This window comes from Alnus glutinosa, chromosome 4, assembly GCF_958979055.1.
Source record: "Alnus glutinosa chromosome 4, dhAlnGlut1.1, whole genome shotgun sequence".
Taxonomy (NCBI): Eukaryota; Viridiplantae; Streptophyta; class Magnoliopsida; order Fagales; family Betulaceae; genus Alnus; species Alnus glutinosa.
Window position 1 is genome coordinate 25,418,378 of NC_084889.1, and position 11,893 is coordinate 25,430,270.

At 35.5% G+C, this 11,893-nt stretch overlaps 1 long non-coding RNA gene across 2 annotated transcripts; it reads left to right on the plus strand.

The window, feature by feature from the left end:
- Positions 1-9,660: 9,660 nt before the first annotated feature.
- Positions 9,661-11,693, plus strand: LOC133867026 (uncharacterized). Of its 2 annotated transcripts, none has more exons than XR_009899975.1 (3): positions 9,661-9,790; positions 9,998-10,124; positions 11,491-11,693. It is a non-coding gene; the product is annotated as an uncharacterized LOC133867026 (long non-coding RNA). The 2 variants fall into 2 exon arrangements; XR_009899976.1 differs by having other exon boundaries at positions 9,998-10,117.
- The last annotated feature ends 200 nt before the right edge of the window (positions 11,694-11,893 follow it).

Below are 11,893 nucleotides of genomic sequence, written 5' to 3' on the forward strand. Positions count from 1 at the left end.
CAAGTGACAATTTGACAGATTTATTTACTAAAACATTACCAACTGCAACATTTAAGAAGTTGGTGAATAACATTGGAATGCGTTGACTCAATGATCTTTCATCATAAACAATTGAAGCTTTTCATCCTAATGAGGGGGAGTAAAATGATTATGCTGATTGTACTCTTTTTCCTTTGCTAAGGTTTTTTCCACTGGGTTTTCCTTTTCAAGGTTTTAATGAAGCAATCCTAAAGCATACGACGACACACAAGAATAATGTACTATTTTTCCTTCGCCACAGGTTTTTTCCCACTGGGTTTTCCTTGACAAGGTTTTAACAAGGCATATTTTTAATGTATGGTCATCCAAGGGGGGGTGTTATGAATGCATTCATGCATTTGGTGGGATGACCATTTTGTTCCATCTCTTCGAATTCTACACATTCATGTCATCTTTTAGAATTCCATAACATTCATGTAATACATTGATGTACCCTTTTAATTCATGTACCACCATTTCATATTCCTTAACCTCTCATTATGATTCCATGTCTATAAAATGGAGTATTGAGTTGTATGTAAGGACATACAATAATAGAGAAAAATCATGCATAGTTCCTGAAGAATTAGATTCACATATTGCAATCTCTTTATATTATTTTGTTATTTTCTTTGATTTTACAATACTCCCAATTATATTCCCACATTATTAAGAAAACATGTAGAAATGGAATTTTATCACATGCTAATTAAGTTAACATAAGAATCAAAGACCGGATGGGTAAAGCAGAAAAGAAAGGTGGTCTCGACTACTGAGAGCTAGAGAGTTTCAACCGGGCGCTCCTAGCCAACCAGGGATGAAGATTGCATCAAGAACCGCACTCCCTGTGGCAAGAATTCTACGGCAGAAATATTTTTTCTTTGGCGGGCTTGTTACGGCATTCTCCCCACCAAGGAGAAACTGTTCAAAGAAAAGGTTGTAGAAGACCCGATCTGTCCAACTTGCAGCGTAGAAGCAGAAACTATTAGTCATGCACTTTGGTGGTGCAGAGCAGTGTCCTCAGTCTGGACAGAATGCAATGGCTCAATTCAAAAAAGTGTAAGTGCAGATGGTGATTTCTTAACTATCTTCGAACATCTGACTCAAAGGCTAGAGAGGGATGAACTTGAATTGTTGGCTACAATTGCCCAAAAAGTCTGGCACCACAGAAATAGAGTGGTGTTTGGTGGAGTAATCATGCCCCTGAGGTGTTTGTTGAATCACGCCAAAGAAACTCTGGAGGATTTTAGGAAAGCCCAAGAACAACAACTCCCATATCCAAGAGAAAATACAAAGAGACAGACAAAATGGTTCAAACCATCTTTGGGATGGATCAAATTAAACTGGGATGCGGTGATCGATCGACAGTCCAATACAATGGGAGTGGGACTGGTTGCAACGATGCAGTTGCGGGGGTCAAGATGCCTTTTTCAACCGTATATAATTGACCCAGTGACAACGGAAGTTTTAGCAGCAAAATATGGGGTGGAATTTTGCGAAGAGTTGGGTTTTTAGACAATAGTAATGGAGGGTGATGCTCCCGAGTAAACAAATATTTAATAAAGTTTATAATTAACAAATATTAAATTATAGAAAAATACTCTAACAATTGGTAACATTTTAACTAGGGGTGAGCAACTGGCAAAACGACTATGACATTTGATAGAGTTCTGTTTTTATTACCATGTATAAACCATCTCTTTAAAATGTGCAACTGGCAAAACGACTATGACATTTTATAAACAATATTTTTAAAACCATGCATTTTCAAACCCAAGAAAAAACAGTTATGGTCATGACATTTTTTTTTTTAAAAAAAAAGAAGAAGAAAAAGCTCAAAATATAATCTAACCATTTATTTTTAAATTGAAAAATGATGTATGCATCATTGAAATTAGGGATTTCAGTTTTTGGTTGAGAAGTTTTAGGAATCTAATTGGTTTAGATGGAATTGTAGGCAGAAAATCAGTGAAATCCTACCTACAATTGAGCTCGATTTGATCTGTTTTGCTTGGTTGCTCTGCCTTTAGCTAAAAGCCTAATGGCTAACAGGCTTTAGGAGGTGTCCTTTAGGTTTTTGGGCCGAGCGGAAGGCCCATTAGGTTCGTAACACAACAATCTATCGAATTTGAAAAGTGGATAGATTTGTACCCAAAAAAGGTCTGGTTTTTTGGGCTTGTTGGCTCACTCGCCTAACTTGAAACTAGGTACCATCGTTTGTGTTTTGGACTCAACTTTCCAATGATGTAAGTTGTTCAAAGATTAGTAATGCAATTAATTTACAGCAGGCTAAAAACCGAACCATAGGTAGGGGTGGGCGAAACTATGCAAAACCGCACTGACCTGCATGAACCGCACTGCCCTACCCTGCACCTAACGGTTTTAGGTTGATATTTACGAGGACGGTTTGGTTTTTTCCAAACCGTACGGGGTGGGGTGAGGTGCGGGTTTAGGATTTTTTCAACACCAAATCCCCGCCCCGCCCGCACTGCATAAACCTAAAACATCTAAAAAAAAAAAAAACCCCTAACCCTCTTGTCCGACGAGGTGGCGACTTTGATTGTCCTTCATGAGTCACCCTTTCTTCATCTTCATTAGTAATACTAGCTTTGGATTCTTTGGCTCTGAGGACTGGAGGACGACGGGCCAAGACGGTTGCTAAGATTTGCGAAAGGATCAAAAGAAGATGAAAGGAAAAGAAGAGACGAAACATGAAAATTTGAAACGGTGAAACACACTGAAACCTGAAGGCTGAAACTTTGAAAGGAAAAGAAAGAGACAAAGCCACGTGGATAACAACTAACCCACTCCAAACGGTGCGTTTGGCCATTTGATAATAAAAGGTTCCTTTGATAAATCATAAATCATTAAAATTTAAAGGGTGGAAATAAGTAAAGGCTGCAACTACAGAATATAAGCCACATGAGTAATCATTAAAGGCTAGCAAGTGGAAAAAACGCAACTCCCCCCAAAAAAAGTAAAAAACCCTTCCCCTTGTTCTTCATCTTCTTCTTTTCTTCTCCTACGCCGCACAACGCCACAGCCTCCCTTTTTCTCCTCTCTTCGCACTGCACTGACGCCTAAACTTCACCTCTTCATTTTTGAATTCTCTCTTCTAAATATGGAATTTTATCTTGAGGCATATATAAAGACAATTGGTTAGTAAAGACACTTCTAATCATGTATGTTCAAGAATATGAGAGAATTCATAAAGTGTTCTCATGGTTACTCATGTAAGGAAAAGGCCGATAAATGCAATCATGCCCAACAGTTAAAGCATTAGAATAAGGTGCCAATAAAGTATTATGGCAATCAAGATACCAATTTCTCTTGCAATAAGAAAAAATTAATGGCATATAAAGAAAGATTGCATGAAGTATGATAAATGACTTAAAATAAAGATAATCTCATATATCTAGTGTATCGTGAATCTCTTTTAGAGACTCATTTAAATATGTTGTGGATTGATTATGGTTTAACAATCTACATTGTCAACAAATGCAGAACACGTGTTTTTTTTTATAGTTGGAGGTTGTTGGATCTATAGGTTAATTTTAAAATTCAATTATATTTTTTGACCTCAAAATATTTTATTTTCCATAATCTTTTAAAAATTTATTTTCTAGTCTAGTTTGTTAAAAATTTCAATTTTATTTTAAACTTGAAATTTTTCTTATTTTGGGTGGAATATTGGTTTGGGGTTTATTTAAAGTCTATTTAAAATTGACCTATGTCCTAACTTTTGAAAAAAAAATTATTTGTTTATTTCTGCATATTGATGGTGACGTAAAGTAGAGTCTTTGTGGATTTAAAAATGCTCTTGTTATGACTTTGGAGATTGAAATATATCTCCATACAGAAAATAAAAGGCGGTAATTTACTGACTTTGGTACTTGTGTGGACTGCATAAGGGAAATCATACCAACAAGACCACTAAAGGTGCCACAGAGAGCCTTGTGAGATTCTTGAGATCATGTACAATGAAAGGTATTAACCTTTTCATACTCATTGCCTAAATGGTCAGAGATATTTTTATCTATTTTAGTGATGACCGTTTAAGGTTTATGTATCTCTATCTTCAAAATAATAAAGGTGAGGTATTGAATGTTTTCAATACCTATAAGGAAGAAGAAGAGAACAACATGAAGATCATAAGATCTGATATAGGCAAAGAGTATTATGGTAGGTATACAAAAAAGGGAAATGATTAGTAATACTAATCTACTATTACTCTTATGGAGTAAAGTCTTGATGACCGTTGTGTATATGTTAAACAACATTCTATTTAAGGTTATCCTTAAGACACATTTTATAAAATAAATGGAAGCATAGTTTAAATGATTTACACATATGGGGTTGCCCTGCTAAAGTGAGGATTTACCATCCTTGCCTAAGAAAATTATATTCAAAGACAGCTAGCGGATCTTTTACAAGCTATCCAGTAAACTCTAAAGGGTTTTAATGTTTTATTATCCTTCATATAATCATAGAGTTGTTGATTGTAAAATTTCTAGAGGATGCAGAACCTAGTGGGAGTGCTCATCCACACAAATTGGACTTTGAGGAAGCACGAGAGTTGGCCAAATCTCCTCCTCATAGTGGAAGATTGATTGTATTCAGGGAAAATCAGATTGATTATCTTGAGCCACAATCAATTCTAAAACAACCAACTCATATAGAACGGCTTTAGAATGAATCTACTCTCCCATTGCAAGATCCAGAGGAAGTGGAATTAAGAAAGTCCTCTAGAATAAGGAGACCAGTAATCTCTACAGATTATGTTGTATACCTCAAAGAGGCTAACTTTGATGTTGGACCTAAGGATGATCCAAATATGTTTTCACAAGCCATGAGTGGGGATAACTCCACATTGTGGTATAATGCCACGAAGGAAGAGATGGAATCCATGGCTAAAAACCAAGTCTGAGATCTCGTTGACTTACCAAAGGGAGCTGTAGCCATAGGCTGCAAATGGGTTTACAAAACCAAAATGGATGCTTTTGGTAATGTTGAACGACATAAGGTTAGACTTGTGGCCAAGAGTTTCACTCAAAAGGAAGGCATTGATTATCACAAAACCTTCTCTCCAGTATCAAAGAATGATTAATTTAGGATAATCATGGCATTAGTAGCTCATTTTGACTTAGAGTTACATCAAATGAATGTGAGAACAACTTTCCTGAATGGGGATCTTAAGTAAGAGGTTTACATGAAATAACCAAAATGTTTTATAAATAACATTCAGAATGCTTGCAAATTAAAGAATTCTATTTATGGACCATGACAGATCTCTCATCGGTGATATACTTTTTACAATGTTATTGCTTCATTGTTTATTGAAAACCTTGTTAATTAGTATATATACATTAAGGTCAGTCGGAGTACAGTAATCTTTCTAGTCCTATATGTAGATATTATTTTTGTAATTGATGATTTAGGTTTGCTACATGAAGTTTCTTTCACAAAACTTTGAAATGAAGGATTTGGGTGAAACCTCTTATGTCTTTTGACATGGAGATTCACAGAGACATAAAGAATATTAACATTGTCTCATAAGGCCTACATTGAAAAGTTTTGAGAAGATTTAGAATGAAGGATTTTGCACCTTCAGTAGCAATTAAGATGGACAAATTCAATACAGATTATTGTCCCAAAATGTATTAGAACAAGGACAGATGAAAAGTTTTTCGTAAGCATCTGCATTATGCAACCTAATGCAGGCATATACTTGCACTAGACTTAACCATTGGACTGACAGTAAGAATACTGTGTCAATAAAGTGTTACATATAAAGTCTTGCGGTATACGCAAGGAACTAAGAAGTACAACTTAACCTAAAGATACAATTTCCATTTGGAGCTGGTTAGTTGTTCAAATTTGAGTTTTGTTGATTGTGTAGATAGTAGAAAGTTTACTTTTATGGTATATATCTTTTTATTGAAGGATATATCCTAGAGATGTAGTAAGCAGACTATAATTGCTATATCTGCCAAGAAAACTAAAATTCTTACATGCTATGAATTTGGTACACAGGCAAGATGGATGAGACATTTTTTGTTGAAAGTCTCAATATTGTCGATTTTTCAGTTAGACCATAAAGATATTCTGTGGTAATTCTACTATACTTTTCTTTTATAAGAATAAAGAGTAGAAGTAGAAGTAAATCGACATCAAGTATCTCAGTACGAGAGATAACATTAAGAAACATAAAGGTCTATTGAGCATATAAGTACTGAATTAATGATTGCGGATCCCATGCCTAAATGTTTACCGGTAAAGAAAGTATAAAGTCATGTGGAGTATATGAGACTCATTAATTCATTTTTGTTTGGTTTGTCTCTTTTTGGTCTATAGACATAAAGTTATTATAATAAAGATTTTGTACACATTTGTTATTTTATCCATGAGGATAAATAAAGTTGGACCCGAATGACTTATAGGAAGTTTATTCATAAAGCTTGATTATCTATAAGGTACTTATGTAATGAGTGGCTTACATTGTAATACATAGAAGGGACGACCTAATTTTATAATGGTTTTACCGCCATGATTCATGTGAAACATTTATTATCTGAGTGAGAGGATTCTATAAGTGATTGATCAAACTAAGGAACCTAATACCATAAGGTTATGTGTCATAAAGGCCAAGTGGGAGAATGTAAGATATTATCTCCATATATGGCCTATATGCCGCATAAGGAAGTATTATTAATATTTAATAAATAAATAGTATATACAGTATTACGGTTAGGTAATTTAATTAATTAAATTACTGTAATGGAATTGTTTAATTGATTTAAAATCAATTAATAATATTGTTTCCTTGATAGGAGGAACAATACAATATTTACCATATTTGAGGGTTTCTGACCTAGTTTATAAATTAATAACTTGTGTACACCATCAATACGGCAATACAGTCATAGTCATAGGTTAGAAGATCTCTCAAATAGTATTTTTTTTCTTCAGATCTTCGTGGAAGCGCTTGAGCAAAGATGACTAGAGGTAAGCCTTAATCCCATTTTATTTATTTCCGCTGCGCATGTTAGCTTGAGCATATATATATATATATATATATAAAGGTTTGGACATCTTGGCTACTTCTTTTGGCAATTCTGCTTACTCTAGCAGCTGTTGAATCCATCATACTAATTAAATACATGGTTGAGTTGAATACATTTTATTCGATTGCCATTGGGATCGCTCTGGAAGTTTTCCTCCACGAATGAGATTCATGCAATAGTGTCGGGCCTCTAATGGGCTAGCCTTTACAATCAAGAGGATGGCTGCTGAGGGAACTTGGATGCCAGCTGTTCGTTGTAGCTATTGTGATAGTGTGATGTGGTTTTCTATTTGCCTTATCTTGAACATCAACCTCATAGGCGGATCAAATCGTGCAATATTCTTCCTTACACCTATTTTGCTGCTTCTCACTATATATATATATATATATATTCTAAAACTCTATAATTAGAAACCACAACCAAGGTATCTGGTTATCCGGTAGCGGTTATTTCTGGTTATCCGATTATTAGCGATTAATAACTGCCGCTTGTCTACCACTACTACCAATTGTATCAATGTCTCTCCCTACTACCAAAAAATATTAATGTCCTCACATTAACAAAAATACCCTAAATCTGAAACTTTAAAACACACAAACAATAAATGAGATTTCGGGAAAGTAAAATATAGAGACTGAAGCTCGTTGTTTTCCTTATTCTTTGTCATGTTGATTGCCCCTTATGAGTGACAAAGGGTGGGCATCCAAAGAATTTATACTGGGGTAAGAAAAATTGGGGGGGGGGGGGGGGGGGGGGGGGGGGGGGGGGGGGGGGGGCGTTTCACACCTCTTGGGCCCTCTCCCTCCACTCCTTAATTAGTTCCCTAATTGTTTTAAAAATTCCCTCAAAATTATAGGTTTGTATGGTATAAACCCTTTAAATATTTGTTTTTACCCCTTAAAAAGTTTTAATTTTCGTTTTGACTTGCATTTGTTGATATTACAATTCTGCCCCATGTGGTGGTGGCTCTAATGTAGATACTCAGACAAATAATGTGAAAGATACAACAACTTGTTGGAATTAGAAAATATGCCAATGATTTTAAACTGTGTTAATAATTATGGAATATGTTTTAATTATTATGAAAACACGTAGAAATGAAATTTTATCACATGCTAATTAAGTTAATATAAGAATTAAAGACCGGATGGGTAAAGCAAAAAAGAAAGGGAAATGCTAAAGAGGAGACTCTCATCCCCCTTTGTCACCCTCTTTTCCTTAAAAAAATTGGTTTTTATTAAAAAGTTGTCTCTGATGTCACATCAGAGACAACTTTTTAATAAAAATCAATTTTTTTATTATAAAAGGGTGATAAGGAGGGATGAAGGGAGGATGTGTAGAAGCTCTCAAAAAGAAAGGTGGTCTCAGCTACCGAGAGCTAGAGAGTTTCAACTGGGCGCTCCTAGCCAACCAGGGATGAAGATTGCATTAAGAACCGCACTCCCTTGTGCTAAGAATTCTACGACAGAAATATTTTTCTTTTGGCGGGCTTGTAACGGCATTCTCCACACCAAGGAGAAACTGTTCAAACAAAAGGTTGTAGAAGATCTGATCTGTCCAACCTGCGGCGTAGAAGCAGAAACTATTAGTCATGCACTTTGGTGGTGCAGAGCAGTGTCCTCAGTCTGGACAGAATGCAGTGGCCCAATTCAAAAAAGTGTAAGTGCAGACAGTGATTTCTTAACTATCTTCGAACATCTGACTCAAAGGCTAGAGAGGGACGAACTGGAATTGTTGGCTATAATTGCCCAAAAAGTCTGGCACCGCAGAAATAGAGTGGTGTTTGGTGGAGTAATCATGCCCCCGAGGCGTTTGTCGAATCACGCCAAAGAAACTCTGGAGGATGTTAGGAAAGCCCAAGAACAACAACTCCCATATCCAAGAGAAAATATAGAGAGACAGACAAAATGGTCCAAACCATCTTTGGGATGGATCAAATTGAATAGATCGATAGTCCAATACAATGGGAGTGGGAGTCGTGGGACTGGTTGCCCGAGATCAAACGGGGCAGGTGTAGGGGTCAAGATGCCTCTTTCAAGTTTCAACCGTATATAACCGACCCAGTGACAGCGGAAGCTTTAGCAGCAAAATATGGGGTGGAATCCTGCATAGAGTTGGGTTTTCAGGCCATAGTAATGGAGGGAGATGCTCACGAGTAAACAAATATTAAATAAAATTTACAATTAACAAATATTAAATTATAGAAAAATACTTTAACAATTAGTAAACATTTTAACCACCTTCCTTGTCATACTCAATAGTCTTCCATCATATATTAATTTGTTTAGAAATTTGATTGGAGTTTCTTGTCTCTTGCGTTGAATTCCATAACGCGGCTTTCACGTCATGCCCGGCCATATCTATCGATATATAAATTAGTTTCGACGGAGTTGATGGGTTATATATGAATGAATTCATTTTTTTTTAACAATTATTCATCGATACCTACAATTAAAAGTCAAAAAGTTGAATGCGTGGGTCAAAATGACTTTCTCTCTCTTCATGACTCCCTGATTTTTTTTTTTTTTTTTTTTTTGGGTCAACATGACTTTGAGTCACTACTCTATTTGTTTAAAATGAGGCCATTGAAGGTGTCAATCTCCAAAGGATCAAAAGATTCATGGGTTTCTCTATCTTATTTCGCCCTCTCATTCTGATCATATTCATTGCCTCCATCTTTACCATGCAGCTATCTCAGGTTAACGCAGGTTCGTGTCCTTTAATTTTCATACCTCTTATTCCAAGTCACACACTTTTTTTTTCCCCCCCCTAAAAATGCTTTATCTAGTGAGTGTAATCTGCATCGATCTGAAGAGGTATGAAGCTGTATATTAGTTTTGAAGCTGTAGAAATGATTGAAATTTGAGTTCAAACTGAATCTGAATTTAGATTCAAATTATGGGGGCATTTTGTAGGTATGGAGGTGAGAAAATTACTTGATGGCAGACCCTTGCCAAATCCACCGCCTGCTCCCTCTTCAAACGTGCCGTAGCATCAAATCCCACCGGAGGCACCACCTCTCGCAAAAAATAAGAGTCTGAGGTCCTAATGTTTGTATAAACTTTATATTATATCTACCTATTATATCTTTTAGATGATTGATTTGTCTGCTTTTTCAAATTTTTATGATTTCCTAATTTTGGTGTTAATTATCAAGTTATGTTAAAGTAGGAGTTTATTTGCGTAATATGCTGGGTAAATAAATTTAAAAAGAAATTAAAAGTTTATGATAAATAAATGAAGTAAAGATATATTTTGGAGAAAATAGATGGAGCACGGAAAGGCTAGTGAGCAATAGACTTAAAGAAATTATATGTACATAGAAAAAGAAAAGAAAATGAAAAGGAAAATAGAGTTCCGTTTTATTTTTTTTTTACTGTGTATAAACCATCTCTTTAAAATGTGCAACTGGCAAAACGACCATGACATTTTATAAACAACGTTTTTAAAATCATGCATTTTCAAACCCATGAAAAAATAGTTACCGTTACGGCTATGACATTTTATAAAAAAAGCTCAAAATATAATCTAGCCATTTATTTTTAAATTGAAAAATGATGTATGCATCATTGAAATTAGGGATTTCAGTTTTTGCTTGAGAAGGTTTAGAAATCTAATTGGTTTAGATGGAATTGTAGGCAGAAAATCAGTGAAATCCTACCTACAATTGAGCTCGATCTGTTTTGCTTGGTTGCTCAGCCTGTAGCTAAAAGGCTAATGGCTAATAGGCTTTTTAGAGGGGGTGTCCTTTAGGTTTTGGGCCGAGTGGAAGGCCCATTAGGCCCGGAATACAACAATCTACCGAATTTGGAAAGTGGATAGATTTGTACCCAAAAAAGACCTGGTTTTTTGGGCTTGTTGGCTCACTCGCCTAACTTGAAATTTGGTACCATTATCTGTATTTTGGACTCAACTTTCCAACGACGCATACCGTTCAGATATTGGTGATGCAATTAATTTATAGCGGGCTAAAAACCGAACCATAGATATACATATTCTACCTATTATCTCATTGTCAATATCTTTTTTAAATTACTATTTAGTACAACTGGTTGCGATTGCGATTATTTTTTTATAACCGCAACCGCAACCGCAACCGGAGTACCCAATTATTCTCATTTGATTGCGGTTATTTCCAACCACCAGTTATCCGATTATTAATTAGTTAACTGGTTTTCACATATTGTTAAATTTATTTATTTATTTATTTTTAATTTAATATCCAATCATTCAATATTCAATGCTAAATAAGAGATAGTAAATACCACTTATTACCGGTTACCCGATTATATATATATATTGGTTGCTTGTTTTGGCAATTCTGCTAACTCTACCGGCCATTGCATCCATCATACGAATTAAATACATGGTTGAGTTGAAAACATTTTACTCGATATCGCTTTGGCAGCTTTCCTCCACGAATGAGATTCATGCAACAGTGTCGGGCCTCTAATGTGCTAGCCTTTACAATCAAGAGGCAGCGAGGATGTCTGCTGAGGGAGCCTGGATGCCGGCTGTTCGTTGTAGCTACTGTGATAGTGTGATGTGCTTTGCTGTTTGCCTTATCTTGAATATCAACCACATAAGTGGATCAAATCGATTAATATTCTTCTTTGCACCTATTTTACTGCCTTTCAATATATATATATAAATTGGTTACCCATTATTAATCGGTTTTTTAAAACTCTATAATTGGTAGCCACAACCAAAGTATTCGGTTATTCGGTTGCGGTTATTTTTTGTTTTCCCGTTATTAGCGATTAATAACCGCCGCTTGTCTACCTCTACTACTAATTGTATCAATGTCTCCA